Here is a 13,620-nt window from a genome sequence, read left to right on the forward strand (position 1 = left end):
CATAAATAAAATCAGAATTGCATAATGGAGCAGTTATAGCTCCAGTTAACTTTTGTTGAAACTTTCTGTCACTTGCTTAGCATATATTAACATTAGGTTCTAATGTGGGTAATAAATAATCCATATCTTTATTTTGTCCTTCCGTGTTTTCAGAAAGGTTCTAAAGCTTTAATATTTCCCTTTTCATGCTACAGAGATTATGGTATAATACCTGCATCAGATTCTAATATGAGTACCTGAAAATTCCTTATCCTTTGTGCCTGTCTGTGATTTAATGCAATACTGACTGTTAAAAATAGACAAGAATGTTAAAATTCAGTTAGTTATGTAAACATTTTTTTTTTTTTAATGCCTCCTTGGCTTTCTCTTTTCTATATTTCCTTCAGAGAAATGTCTCTAGCATAAGTCCAAGAAGCAGGCACGTATAACACTGTGATTCTGAGAACTATTTTTTTCCTATCAACATGAAAAAAAGTAATTTTAGTGTCACATTGGGTACTTTTCAGCAGTTCATTAAGCCAATAAAAATTCTCACTGACACCTCTCCTTCTTCCTGAGAGGAGAAGCAAACAAAAGTAACTTCTATCAGCACTAGCAATCAATTCTCACATTGATTTTGTGTCATGATCTGAGGACTGAAGAGAGAGAAGTGTTATGTGACTGAATGAATTTACTGAACATCCCAAGCTTCCGACGAGCAGGATCATAACCAACACACAAAGATAAGGGCTACTCCTGTTGTATGTGCCACCTCCTCCTTTGGATCTGGGAGGAGGATGTGCCCAATGCTTCAGTTAGGCTCATTCTGGCTTCTACACACTGATCTCAAGCAGCACTTGGGTAAAGAGGGAGAAGATTACACATTCCACAGCTCCCCAGGCACAGCCAAGTGCAAGCGCTAAACTAGCGTGAATGGCAGTAGAGATAAAATAAGAAACCCCATTCTCTATCTCATATCCATTGGCTTCCTTTGACATAAAATAAGCCTGCTCATAGCAACACATCAGGAGAAAAAAATAAATGGCTGAAGTTGTTATTTTTGTTCCACAAAGAAAAAAAAAAAATAATCTATGAAACTTTAAACCTGTGAGTGTGTCAGGGTCACAGAATAAGATGCACAGTGGTCTTCAAAGCCTCTAAAAGTCTATACTTATACAACTTCCAATACCTTTGCTTCAAGAATAAGCATCCTCCCTTACATCCTCTAACCCTGATTCTCCTAATACAGCCAGAAGAACCAACATACATTTCAATGTCACACGCCCTGCAAACTTCTGCAAGCTTTCTTTGGTGTTCTTCTGACACTTTCCCAGAGAATCAGTGTAGACACAGATAGTGAGTAGGACACAAGATCCAAGTTACTGAAGTTTATGCATCCATCAGTGCTTGTAAGGACAGAAGAGAAAAAAGAAAGAGCTGAGAGTAGTTGAAAAAAACTCTTCATAGAGGATCAGAAAAAAATATTAAAAACATATATATTCATTGTCTCTAACACAATGAATAAGTTTTATTAACAGCAGTGAGTTTCAGTAATTTACTTCTAGCAGAAAAAAAACACCAATTGTCTCCAGAAATCTGGATGTAGAATAATTTTTTTTCCCCTCCTAAATACTTTCACAACAGACCACAGCAATAGGAGCAGTCACCTTGGTCCCCATTAGAGAGTGTAATAACCACTATTTTAATGTTGACAGCTTCATTCAGGCAGACCAAGAATTCCGGAATACATCAGCAGTCATACAAGGTAAATTAAGATCACTTTGTACTTATACAGCAGACAAAGCACACCACAGGCTAAATCTACAGCCATATTGTGTCATGGACAGACTGTTGCTGCTGCACCTTGAAGAAAAGGCTGTTGTGAAAGACCAAAGGAACACAGAATATTGATCAAAACAAACAGAAAGCGGTAGAATAACCACATCATCATGCAGGACCTGGTCCCAAGCCTATTCCTCAGCTTGAGAGAACAGAACTTCTAAATAACACTAAGTTATACTAAACATAAACCAAAAGTTACCTTAGCTTCATCAGGGCTACTGTGATTGCTTCTTGTTGGATGTTCCTTGAACACTCTGCCATCATTCTCCTATAGCAGGAAACAGCCCTCCTGAGCTTGCCCAGTACTACATGAAATAGCAGCAGCAAGAAACCACCTCCAAGCACAACACCTCACCCTACTTAACAGAGAGCTTACAAAGAAATCCCCACTCCCTCCTCAGGTGTCCACGATTTTAGTTTAAAAAGCTATGAGGAATGGAGGTTTGACTACAGCTGTTTCAAATAAGAAAACTGAATGCATCCAAAATGCTGCATCATTAAATGTTTATACTTTTAAATGTGCCAAGTCCAATTAATGGGTCTCCTTTCCCTTTGGAATAATTAAGTAGTTTGCTGCTTCTGTTCTCTTTTAAAGGAGACTTAAATTATTCATTTATTGGTCGTTTTTTCCTACTCCCAGTTCCCTATATAGCTACATTTTCTTGCATTCATTTCTTATGTATCATTTTAAGTAACATTTTCAGTCACTTGCTTGAATGGCTTGGGTTGAAAGGAACCCAAAGGATCATCAAATTCCAATCCTGCTAACTTTTAGGAAAGATACAACAGTAGTTTTAGAAAGTTTTCCTGTGGCAGTGTTTCCCCAGAAGTAAATAAGTGGAAGTTCGGGAGTGCTGGTGAACTTTTCTGGAACCCAGAGTCTCTCATACTCCCTGCCCTCCTTCTCCTATTTTGAGTCACTTCAGATCATTGGAGGAGGAAACAAATAAACAAAAAACCCTAATTAAAACAACTGGACTCTGAGCTATGAGATATAATTGAGAATGTAAGGGCATTTAGAAACGGAAGAAAAATGTGTATTTCTTGGAAACTGGGGAATAATGAACAATCTTGGAAAAAGAGGCTGTAACATTTGTGATCATGGAAACAAATAATCATGTTTAGGTCATGAAAGTATTCAGGATAATGAAAATTCATTTTGCAGGCATTTCACTAAAGGCATTCTGCTTTACTGCACTTGTAATTGCCTCGTCCCATTGCTGTTCAGTTCTCAGAGGATGTTCTTGACATCCAATCTTCACTTCTAGCTGCATTTGTTTTTTCTAGTCCTCCTAAGCAGGAAGATGGATAATGGCTATTTTGGGTGCAAGGATGATATGGGCACCTCTGAGATGGAGTCTGGATCCATGAATGGAAAAAAAGATGAGGGATGAGGAGTGAGGTATTGAATGATGTAGATTTTATGAGCATGTGGCAGCACACCTGATATGACTAGATGGCTAGAACACATCTCAGTTGGTTAGGTGAAGGAAAGCAGTTATCTGGACTGATGCAACTGTACTGTGGCCACATACAGAAAAGGGTGAGAATTCGTCAATATTCTGAGGATTGGCAATGTGACATACTCCAGCCACAGCAGCCTTTTCTATGTTATTTATCACCACCTGCTGTTATTACTTGTCATGTTAGTTTGCTTCCAAAATTCATCTGGCTGGCAAAAACAACAACATGAATAATATTTGAGTATTAAGAAAATGCTATAAAGCTGGATAAAGGTGTATTTTAAATGATGCCTTTCAAAGACCCATACTGGATATGTGATTTATGAAACCAGGTGACTGTGGATAGTATTTAAAATTAAATTCTCTGAAGGAATCTGACTGCTACTTCTTTATTTTACATTAAATTTCAAGGGAGATTTATTTTTCAAAGGTAGAGTAAGAACACTTCTTTTTTACTGTTCTTTCTTGAGTGGTGTTCCAAACTATATGCTTAATGAAAAGAAAAAGAGAACATAATCCTCTCCATATTTAAAGCATTTAACCACTCTATACAAAAAGCTGTGATTTGTCTAAGGCAAAAGTTAATTTAATTATTTATTTGTGTATTAATACATCATTCTGATGGTGTATGACACATTTACTCAGAACTGATTTCATATCAGAAGAGGCACACACAGGGAAGGCAGCCACTGGGAAAGCTTTTTCACTTTACTGCTCTATCAAACTGCAAGATGGCATTGGTGTAGAAATAAATGTTCCCTGGCAATAGGTGTGCAAACTCATTTTAACTTGTTACCTGAACCAGATTTGAATTCAGGCTGGTACCTGGACATGCAGTGATGGTAAAACTTCTGTGAGACTCTCTTCATATGAAATTATACACTAGTCTCCTCTGAGCAGCTAATTACAGTCATGTCAGTGAGGTCTTTTAAGCCTTGCAGAGCTGTACCTTTGCCAACGACTCCTAAATGCTCTAAAGCATTCTGTTGCATAAGTTATACCTTCAGGCCTTTCACATGGCATTTTCTTGACATTCTCTAGGGAAGGGAAGTACTTCAATAAAGACCACACTTTAAAAAGTGAATGGGACAGCAAGTACCCAACCTGGGAAATAAAATGAACTAAGCCATCAACATTCATACATACGCTCTGGAGTTGAGTCATTCCAGGCTTCCTCCCCTTGTCTTAGCTCTCACTTAACAGGGAATGGTTATATCAAGGTGCTTCTCTCCTCACGGTAGAAATTACCTGCTAATATCTTATTGATGTTACTCAAAACATAACTAGCAATTAAGTGCCAGCTCTAGCTTCAACATTTAGGAGCTACCTAAGAAGTTTAGAGACATCTCAGTGTAATACTTTCACTATCACTAGATTTACTACCTTCCCTCAATCCCATTGTTCATTTTTAAATTTTTTGGACTAGGTCACATATTAGTATTGGTTGTGAAGGAAATTTAATTTGATAAAGACAAAGTCATAACTTATTCACAGAAAGTAAAAGCACTATTAAGGTATTTAAAACAAACAAAATTTCTTCACAACTGTTTCTCCTCCTCCTCCTTTTTTACCAGAGTGAAGACATAAACAGAGAGATGATAAACACAGCTGTGCTTTTCCATAGTTGTATTTTGAAGGAAGCATTATCCCTAATTATAGAAAAATCTAAAATCCCAAGAAGCTCAGCACAGCTGCATATAGTTCAAACCAGTACACATTTCCGATGGTGTTCTTTTTATAGGAAGAACCGCCTGTTAAGCAAACTGACTTGAAAGCATCCCTATAAGAACTTTGTTACACATTGGGTGGCATACACTATGAAAATAGTGGAGAGACTGGCACAAGCTGCCCAGGGAGTTGGTAGAGTCACCATCCCTGGAGGTGTTCGAGGAAAAGGCAGATGCGGCACTGAGGGATGTGGTTTAAAGTGGTCGTAGGCATGGGTTAATGGTTGAACAAGATGACCTTAGTCATCTCTTCAGCCTTAATGATTCTCTGATTCTACTGCACTTGAATTTCACGCAAATAAGCCTCACGCAGTACTTTTTCTGAGTCAAAATACAAAAGCAAAGTTGTTTGTCTCTGATCTGTGTCTAGCAGAATCTCAAGAGTTCTAAGAGGAGTGATAATTTCTGATAAACATACTCTATAGCTTAATAAAGCTTATTTAAGATTTTAGAAGAAATGTGTGTGTAATTTTCACAGGTGATCACAATGGCATGACCTAATTTTTTTCAACAGTGATGGAAAAACTATACTGAACTCATCCCATTTGTTTGGTTTAATTGTTCTATTTCTTCTTTACTGTTTTTTTTTTTTTTTTTTAAATTGACAGTGATAAGCATATAATCTTAAGTGAACTCTTAGCAGTTTGAGTTATCTGGTATAGAATACAAAACATGGTTAGCTGACAAGCAATACACTGGTTACCATGGAAGATCACTCACTGATCAGTAACGAGGGTAAAAATCTACAGCTTCTGTGGAAGGGTCATCAGAATTGAAAGAAATTTGGGTTATTAATTTGAAATATTACATGCACACAGAACAAATTCTGTCAGAAATCAAGTTACACAACAGCGGGTATTGTCAGTATAAGATGAATGAAGTATTCACTTTCAACTGAAAGAGGAACAGACTCAGCATATCAATCAATCCTTGCTCTACCATCATATATCTTCTATCCTTGACATCTCATCTTTAATTTTCATTGTTTGTAGCAGTTAATAAGTTGCTTTAACTGCTATTGCCTCCAAGATATTCAATCCCAAAATTTGCTGACTTCCAAATTGCAAGTTGGAAGTGAGGCTGAGTCTAAATTGCAGACCATTTTAAAGGCTTTTCTTTCTTAACTTTGCAGGGTGTATATGTCCTATGGTTTCACAGCACATTTTGCTGTCATAAATACATTGAGAAAAATATACCTGTTATCTTCATTTTCAGTTGCATTTCCAAAATACTGCTATTTTTCATTTTATTTAAATCATGATTAAATATAGAAGACAAAGGATACTTAACCATATTATTTTTACTAATGTGATATTTCAGAAGTCTGAATAAAACTTTTTTTTTTAACTGTATTCATGTACGTTTGTAACTAAACATTTCTATACAAAATTTGGTTTGAACTAATCTACATAGAAGGCCAATTGTTCTATGCCTACCCAGAGACATCTGTCTTTCCAGGGAACCAGTTTGTAATAGATATGTTAAATACAATTTCTACATTTTGATGGCAAATGGAAGGAAAATGGACCTGTTAAAAACAGGAAATTTAGCAATCATCTCTAAAACATTAAACTTACAGTAAAGCTGGGCAGCACTGTATGGTAGTGTATATGGATGAAATAAACTGATGTTTCTTTGATATCTAGAAGAAGCAACTGGGATCAAATGACATCATGGGTGACATTACTGAATGAACAATATTAAACCCTTGGGGAAAAAAAAAATCTTTAACACCATTTGCCAGTCTTCTATGGACTTCATCTAGTTGTTGGCTGGGAAAGAATACAACACAGGAAAAATTAATGAGAAGTATTATCTACATTTGCACTAGTCTCAGTTTATTAAGCTATATTTTATGTTGTGGAAACTATTCAAATGAAAAATGTATGCAATATATAGAAAATATCAGTTCTTACGTAAGAATTACTTTTGCAGCTCTAATACTCCAAATGTTATTTAGATAGCCCAATTTATTAAGCTTATCTTCAGCTCCAGTCTAATATAGAAATCTGGAAATGAAAACTCAAAACCCTCTGAGTTGTTGCTTCATTTAGATGCTGAAGAAGGATAAAAGCCAAGAAGTCATAGATAAAACATTCATGGAATGACAAAGAGGATCAGGGTTCAGTCTTAGCATTTCTTTTTAAATGCTATCTGTAGAATATCACCTTGTATATCTCAGCTGTACCTAAGCTTTTCATTTTGCTAAACCCCATTTTCTTTGGCTGCATTCTACTTGAGAGGAAAAAAGAGCAAGTATTTCAGTAACAGGCATAAATCTCGGACCTGGGACAGTTGAATCCAAATTACTATAGCTAAAACTTGATCTCCATGGCTTTTGATCATGCAAATGCTCCAAAAACCTGACACAGTGCATCAGATATCATTTTAAGATTATTTATAAATAGTATAAAGCACAGAACGGCTGTTAAGAGTTCACAGATTTGCATGTAGTGTCAGAGCGAACATGACAGCACTACCCTTCCAAGCTCAGACCTCCCAGAGGCTAAATTAAAGGTTTTCTATATCAAGAGGTTTAACAAAGTGAATACTTCAGCTGTTACTTAGCTTAAAATTGTGCAATAGAAACAGAGCTGACCAAGATATAGGACAGGAAGGTTTTGTGAGATTTTTGTTAGCACAGTGAACAGTGGGGTTTTGATTTTACATATGTTTTTCACACCAATTTCAAATTTACAATTGGAATAGAATTTTATCTTTCAGTGAACTTTGATAAAGTTAGAGCAAAGGCTTATCTTTCCTTGAAGTTTTTGACTGGGCCTAAATTTGAGATATTGCTGGGAAGTGCACTTAAACATTTTGTACGGGGAAGTGGAAATAATTTAATAACCCTGATTGTACTCTCTAATCATCCAAAACATGATTTACACTGACGAAATTTCTCATATGCTGAAATGAACAGTTTCCTACACTGTTCAGCTGTGTGTGTCTGTTATTGGGTGTGGGAAAGGATTCTTTTTGCACTTACAGACAGGCTGCCTTTTTTCTGCATTTCTCTACCTTACTTTCATCATTATTTCTCCTGAAGTAACTTAAAGTTTGACTGACTAGTCAGCTACACAGTGTGATCACATGGGTGGTCAAACAGATGCTCTGAGCCTGTAGATAGGACTTCAGTTGAGGTGGCTGATATGGAGAGGCATTAGCACTCACTGCCCACAGTGGTTCAGGCCAGGATGACTGGAGAAGTCTCTAAGTCAAAGTTAGAAGTTGTCTCTGCACTGACTGAGCACAAAAATTTTGTATATATGTGTATATATATATAATAAATACACAAAAATAATATATATATATACACAAGAGCTCCAAATATATATATATATCTTCCAGCCTAAACAATTCCATGCCTTGACCCAAGGAGACACGTTTCCACACTTGGGTTGACCTCAGACACCCCCACAGCCTTGGTCCTTGCCCACCTCTTCTTCCCCTACTCATCTTGCTACATACATCCTTCTGACTACCCACCAATACCCTTCAAGAAAACAAATAAAGCACACATCTCCAGTAAATGTCAAAAAGATTTTCAAAAGATGATCTAAAGGAAAATAGATTTAAAAAAAAAAGTGGGGAAAATATTAAAGAAAAAGTAATTTGAGGTCTAGTTAAGTAAATAATAATGTTTCCAAGACAAGTATTACTCAAGTAGAAATGAAGTTTGTTATGTACAGAGCAACCTATAAAACTATAAACATAACAAAACAAAATACTCTCTTCTCCTTACCACACCCCTCAAAAAAAGGAAGAAATGAAGCAGAAGGCCATGCAGAGCCTAACAGTGGAGTCAAAGGCAAAAAGTCACACAGAACAAAAAACTGCAGCAAACTTACTAACCAAGGGCATGCCCAGCACTAGGAAATAAAACTAAAACAACAAAGAAGATTCCATGTTTTTACAAGCAAATGCAAGAATTAGCAGACTATAGACAGAAGGAACAAGGCTGGAAGCATTATTAACATATTTGAAGAAGTTAATAACATTGCAGTAAAGATGTGAATGTGCTATCGATTTATAGGAAAACAGAATGCTAACTTTGAATTGAACACATATGGACAATTTGGTGTTACTGGGACACGTTAACAGTTGCTCTTTTGATAGAAAAGATACAGGTAAACCAATGCACTCAAATGTTGTGAAGATTTTATTCCCAGCTGAAAAAGTTTCTGAACTAATAACACAGTGGAAAAGTTACAGTCTACACATTACTAGAGGGCAATAAAAATCTCAAGTACAGTACCAAAAAACATAATGGAGTGTGCTTCTCCACTGGGTGTGAACGCTGATAAGAGGGACATCAAGCCAAAACAACTGCAGGAGGTGTTCAAGAATGTTTCTTAAGGTGAAGGTCCATCTACTTCATGCTCTTCAGGCTCAGCAGGCAGGTAAGGCTCTTCTGGCTGCAGGGCTCACCTTCTGAATTTGGACATCTGAAACAAAACGAATGCCAATCTGATCTCTTGCTGCTTACTGGCTTCTGTACCATCAGACTGACTGCTTACCAAGATTCTCTTTGGTTCAGTACTGCCTGATTCAACCCTCTTACATTTGTTTGCACTTCATCAGAATTCTAACCACAGCAGAAATAGATCTTGCAGAGAAGCCCAAGGGCAAAAACCATACAGAAAAACTTGCTATTTTATCACATGTTGCAATTTTCTTTTATTTTTGTTACAGGCAATGCTTTCAAACAAACATAAGTGATGGCAGGTACTCAGATACCTCATGGCAGCAAAAAGTATACATCCACAGCATTACTATTTGTCAATGCATTACTCCAGTGGAAATTTCTTTAATGGTTATATATTAGAAAATAATAAATAGGAATTTTATTTATAAATAAATGTCATTCTGCTCTCCGAAGTTTTATTTAACAATTTCAGATGTGACCAGAATACAGGTACCACCAAGAAAGGACACAGCAATGGGATAAATGACCTTGTCGGCTAGAAGTGGTCTTCTCTTTTCCTTGGAACATTTAACTCATAGATGCAGTCAATTACCCTCAAGTAAAACCCGCTTCGGGGATTCATTGCTCTGTTCATCTGAAACAGAATAGATTTACTCACCTAAAATGGATGGATTTTGCCCGAAGTTCCAATGGCTTTTCAGCAGAATTTTAATAATATTAAAATTCCCTCTGACACTATTATCAGGCTTTAAAAACAAAGCCAACTGACAACTGTATTTCAAAATAATCAATTACTTATGAAACTTGTAAGTCAATTTCTCACAATGCTGAATTGATTAGTACACACATCTTTCACAGTAGATTTAGAGGTTCAGTGGTAATTTTCACTTGACATATTATATGTGTATTGGACAACAGTTAACCTAAATCCATACACACAATTTGCAGGAAAAGTCTATGGGTCTTTAGCTTGAGCCAGAAATTCAGGCAGAGGGAAAACAAGGCAGGGCAGTATGTCAGAGTTTGCCACTCTGTCACCAGTGCAGCTTCCAAGGAATGTCACAGAATTCACGGGTAAAAAACAAGTTGATGAGTCAAAAGAACAATAACCAAAAAGATAGATTGGAATGTTAAACCCGTGGGTGACATATGGGCCCATCATCTATTACATGTTCAGCACAATGGAAAACAAACAAAACAACTCAAGCTCTTTCTACTCCCAATTAGTTTCTAAATCAGTGACACAGCAGAAGGTAGACAAAGATTCATAAGGTAGAAACAGCCTGACCTTAGAATTCAAATATTCCCCTCCCCACCCCAACTCCGCCTTTTTTTAAACTCATTTATAGTTTCCTTATTTTATTTTGTGAAATATTTATGAAATATTGACTGCTCATTCTTGACTGCACAGAAGAGACAATGAGACCAGCAGCTGAATGTAGAAGGTACCGAATTTAATGGTTTATTATCCAGACACACACCACTGATGTCAAAATAAGATCTCATTTTCATTGCAACTAGAAAGCAAAGCAAGAAGATTCATAGGAAGCAAAAGAAACTTTCTAAAACATTCACAGAGAATAAGTGTATGGAATTGCAAACAGTCTAATATTCTCTTAATTACCTCCTAATTAGACAGCCCTAAGGAGCGCTGCTGGATACACATCCAACGCCAAGTCCCCAGACGCTTTATATAGTGTGTTTATTCCCACAAAAGCACAGGATTTAATGCTGCAGTAATTACTTCCCAATTTTCTTCTAGAGCACAAGTATATTACATTTCCTACTAAAGCAAAAACTGATTCTATTAAAGCAGCTGCTGTCTTGCAATTCACTTAAACAAAAAAAGGAAAATATTTTGAGTTTGTATTCATCTTGGAAAGGAGCAGAGTTCAATATTACTCATTTAATGAGGAAAGCAGATGTGATTGAAGATTTTTTGTTGTCAAATTTTAATGTTTGTCCAAAGCAGCTTTCCACAACAAAATATTAGGACACCAGACATCCAAGCTCAAGACCTGCCAGCAGCTCCCTTTTTGAATGTGGCCAAAGGGATGAGCCGTTTGCTTCAGTTCTGTTGCCTGCAGATTGCAAAGAGCTGCTGTGGGAATAGCTGAGGGGAAAAAGGGACAAGCAAGCAAATGTTTAAGTGAGAGCATTCCTTAAAGAACACAATCAAAAAAGAGGCCCCAAACTAGAATTTTGAGTTCTGTTCATAAAGAAAATAGTTCTCTTTTTCTGTCACTGAAAATTTTTACAAGTTCCAAGATTTTCCTGAAGTAACCAACAGTGTTTTAGCAGTGGACCCAAGTATGAGCACCAAGTACGAGGCAATACTCTTACCAATAGTAATGACCTGTACAGAAGAAAATACATAAAAATATGAGATCATGAAATATAAGCAGGAAAACTGCACCTTTCCATTTGCATTTATATAAGTTTTTATTTTTTTTTTCTCCTCTTCTTGTGCATATTGCAAAGTATTTTACAGGAAATGATTTTAAATTCTGTCCATGTGCAACATAGCTGTGGATTGAATACAGTTCTGTGATTAAATATGATGACACCAACCTCTACAAAATCATGGAGGAAAAATATAACAGACAAGAGGAGAGTAATTTTGCTACTCTACCCTAATTAACATTGAATTTGTTTGCAGCACTGGTCTTCACTGAATAACTACATCTAATCTCTGCTTCCTTCCATCTTCACCTGCCCTCACAGCATCCCATTCATCTTGAAGCTCATCTAGTCTCACCTAACACTTGAAGTATTGGACAGGTAACTAGCACATGAGGCTACTGATATCACACATGCACACCAAATCAATACTTTCATATTGATATCCTGTCTCTGTCCAAAAGTATAATTGGAAAAAAACATATATTTGGAACAAACTGACATAGGTTTTTTTTTGTTTGTTTGTTTGTTTGTTTCAGGCCTAAAACAGAAATAGCAACTTGTGAACTGCAAATGAGCTCAGACCAATTGCTTTGAGATTAGCTCAATTTCATTAACAGTCAGAAAAAAGGCATCTCTAGGTGCCAAGCAGAGGGATGCTAGATGGCAGGATGCAGTGCATCTTTGCTTTCCCTTGTTTAGTGAGGGGAAAGTTCCCTTCTGTGTCTGAAGTACTGGATTAAAAAAGCAGTTTTCTTCCATTTCAAATTTACTTTATACCAGAAGCATAGGCTAAGACCCTCATTTTGCTGCCTCACGACTGTGAATACATGTCAAGAATTTATGCTGGTAACCAAGCATCATAAATTCTACGGTCTTCAGCAAAGTCATTGTAAGACACACAGGAAGATGCTGGCATGCTGTTTTGTTCAGGACACCACCTTGTATTCCAATTTATCACATCTAAAACAAACACACAGAGCTTTCCAAACTACCAAACTACTGGAGAACTGACAGCACTATGCTGTGCTTCCTTGCTCCATTCCAACATTTCCTCAACAAGAAGTATTTCAACACTATGTTTCAATCTTTGTTCTGGCTTCCCCTCTCACACCATGCGAATTTCAGAGGAAATTTAGTGCAGACACAAATGTCTCAGATGCTTCACTCGTATTCATGAACCTCGAAACATTTGGTACCACTCCACATTCCTTAGTTCTCTAATTGGTTTGAGCACTGAAAATACTGATAGATAACTTAGTACCACTAGTAAAGAATAGCAAGGAGTACCATCACTTCACAGGGCATGCACATAGTATTCCCTACAAAAGAAATGAAATGGACAGTGAAATACTGATGGTGGTACTGCACATGGGGACCACTGTTACTCTACTCATGACTAATAGCGTCAACATTGCTTCATTTTAGCCTTCATATGCATTAAGCCTACAGGAAAGTATACAGACTCTTCATTGTGGCTTCACACAGCAGAGTGCTGATAATTTCAGAAGCAGAACTGAAGGTTCAAATGTTACAGATGTTACAAAGCACTGTCAACCACTACCATCTGCCTTGCAATTTCTGAGTAGTAATTGTGCAACTTTTTAGAGCCCCATAGGAACAAATATCAAAGTTCAGAAAAATAGTGCAAGTCAGGGGCAGCAGGCAGATGTTATTTACAAAAATGAAATACCACCTTGAGAGCCATATTCACTTTTTGAATGTCTTCACTCTCAGATGGAGGTGCAAGAAAATGTCAAAAATGCAGTGCTTTTAAATG

Source organism: Coturnix japonica, chromosome 2, assembly GCF_001577835.2.
Source record: "Coturnix japonica isolate 7356 chromosome 2, Coturnix japonica 2.1, whole genome shotgun sequence".
Taxonomy (NCBI): domain Eukaryota; kingdom Metazoa; phylum Chordata; class Aves; order Galliformes; family Phasianidae; genus Coturnix; species Coturnix japonica.